The sequence below is a fragment of the Amblyomma americanum genome, chromosome 8 (assembly GCF_052857255.1).
Source record: "Amblyomma americanum isolate KBUSLIRL-KWMA chromosome 8, ASM5285725v1, whole genome shotgun sequence".
Taxonomy (NCBI): domain Eukaryota; kingdom Metazoa; phylum Arthropoda; class Arachnida; order Ixodida; family Ixodidae; genus Amblyomma; species Amblyomma americanum.
The window spans coordinates 123,200,416-123,202,915 of record NC_135504.1 but is presented as its reverse complement, the minus strand read 5'-3'; the positions used below and the strand labels follow the sequence as shown (position 1 = coordinate 123,202,915).

Here is a 2,500-nt window from a genome sequence, read left to right as displayed (position 1 = left end):
TGTCTGCTGCTGCTGCTGTCTGCTGCTGCTGCTGCTGCTGCTGCTGCTGTCTGCTGCTGCTGCTGCTGTCTGCTGCTGCTGCTGTCTGCTGCTGCTGCTGTCTGCTGCTGCTGCTGTCTGCTGCTGCTGCTGTCTGCTGCTGCTGCTGTCTGCTGCTGCTGCTGCTGTCTGCTGCTGCTGCTGCTGCTGCTGCTGCTGCTGCTGCTGTCTGCTGCTGCTGCTGCTGCTGCTGCTGCTTCTGCTGCTGCTGCTGCTGCTGCTGCTGTCTGCTGCTGCTGCTGCTGCTGCTGCTGTCTGCTGTCTGCTGCTGCTGCTGCTGCTGCTGCTGCTGCTGTCTGCTGCTGCTGCTGTCTGCTGCTGCTGCTGCTGCTGCTGTCTGCTGCTGCTGTCTGCTGCTGCTGCTGCTGCTGCTGCTGCTGCTGCTGCTGCTGCTGCTGCTGTCTGCTGCTGCTGCTGCTGTCTGCTGCTGCTGCTGCTGTCTGCTGCTGCTGCTGCTGCTGTCTGCTGCTGCTGCTGCTGCTGCTGCTGCTGCTGCTGCTGCTGCTGCTGCTGTCTGCTGCTGCTGCTGTCTGCTGCTGCTGCTGCTGTCTGCTGCTGCTGCTGTCTGCTGCTGCTGCTGCTGCTGTCTGCTGCTGCTGCTGCTGCTGTCTGCTGCTGCTGCTGCTGCTGCTGTCTGCTGCTGTCTGCTGTCTGCTGCTGCTGCTGCTGCTGCTGCTGTCTGCTGCTGCTGTCTGCTGCTGTCTGCTGATGCTGCTGCTGTCTGCTGCTGCTGCTGTCTGCTGCTGCTGCTGTCTGCTGCTGCTGTCTGCTGCTGTTGCTGCTGTTGCTGCTGTCTGCTGCTGCTGCTGCTGTCTGCTGCTGCTGCTGTCTGCTGCTGCTGCTGCTGCTGTCTGCTGCTGCTGCTGTCTGCTGCTGCTGCTGTCTGCTGCTGCTGCTGCTGCTGCTGCTGCTGCTGCTGTCTGCTGCTGCTGCTGTCTGCTGCTGCTGCTGTCTGCTGCTGCTGCTGTCTGCTGCTGCTGCTGCTGCTGCTGCTGCTGCTGTCTGCTGCTGCTGCTGTCTGCTGCTGCTGCTGTCTGCTGCTGCTGTCTGCTGCTGCTGCTGTCTGCTGCTGCTGCTGTCTGCTGCTGCTGCTGCCTGCTGCTGCTGCTGCTGCTGCTGTCTGCTGCTGCTGCTGCTGCTGCTGTCTGCTGCTGCTGCTGTCTGCTGCTGCTGCTGTCTGCTGCTGCTGCTGTCTGCTGCTGCTGCTGCTGCTGTGTGCTGCTGCTGTCTGCTGCTTGCTGCTGCTGCTGCTGCTGCTGCTGCTGTCTGCTGCTGCTGTCTGCTGCTGCTGTCTGCTGCTGCTGTCTGCTGCTGCTGCTGCTGCTGTCTGCTGCTGCTGCTGCTGCTGTCTGCTGCTGCTGCTGCTGTTGCTGCTGTTGCTGCTGTCTGCTGCTGCTGCTGCTGCTGCTGCTGTCTGTGCTGCTGTCTGCTGCTGCTGCTGTCTGCTGCTGTCTGCTGCTGCTGCTGTCTGCTGCTGCTGCTGCTGCTGCTGCTGCTGCTGTCTGCTGCTGCTGCTGTCTGCTGCTGCTGCTGTCTGCTGCTGCTGCTGTCTGCTGCTGCTGCTGCTGCTGCTGCTGTCTGCTGCTGCTGCTGCTGCTGCTGTCTGCTGCTGCTGCTGTCTGCTGCTGCTGCTGTCTGCTGTCTGCTGCTGCTGTCTGCTGCTGCTGCCTGCTGCTGCTGTCTCCTGCTGCTGCTGCTGTCTGCTGCTGCTGTCTGCTGCTGCTGCTGCTGCTGCTGTCTGCTGCTGCTGCTGCTGCTGCTGTCTGCTGCTGCTGCTGCTGCTGCTGCTGTCTGCTGCTGCTGCTGCTGCTGTCTGCTGTCTGCTTGCTGCTGCTGCTGCTGCTGCTGTCTGCTGTCTGCTGCTGCTGTCTGCTGCTGCTGCTGCTGTCTGCTGCTGCTGCTGCTGTCTGCTGCTGCTGCTGCTGCTGCTGTCTGCTGCTGCTGCTGTCTGCTGCTGCTGCTGTCTGCTGCTGCTGCTGCTGCTGCTGCTGCTGCTGCTGCTGCTGCTGTCTGCTGCTGCTGCTGCTGCTGCTGCTGTCTGCTGCTGCTGCTGCTGCTGCTGCTGTCTGCTGCTGCTGCTGCTGCTGTCTGCTGCTGCCTGCTGCTGTCTGCTGCTGCTGCTGCTGCTGCTGCTGCTGTCTGCTGCTGCTGCTGTCTGCTGCTGCTGCTGCTGTCTGCTGCTGCTGCTGTCTGCTGCTGCTGCTGCTGCTGTCTGCTGCTGCTGCTGCTGTCTGCTGCTGCTGCTGCTGTCTGCTGCTGTCTGCTGTCTGCTGCTGCTGCTGCTGCTGCTGCTGCTGTCTGCTGCTGCTGCTGCTGTCTGCTGCTGCTGCTGCTCTGTCTGCTGCTGCTGCTGCTGCTGCTGCTGCTGCTGCTGCTGTCTGCTGCTGTCTGCTGCTGCTGCTGTCTGCTGCTGCTGCTGTCTGCTGCTGCTGCTGTCTGCTGCTGCTGCTGCTGCTGCTGC

At 63.2% G+C, this 2,500-nt stretch overlaps 1 pseudogene; it reads right to left on the bottom strand.

Annotated features, from left to right (window-relative positions):
• The window catches only part of LOC144102718 (uncharacterized), a 9,272-nt pseudogene that overhangs the window by 6,670 nt on the left and 102 nt on the right, over nucleotides 1-2,500 (bottom strand).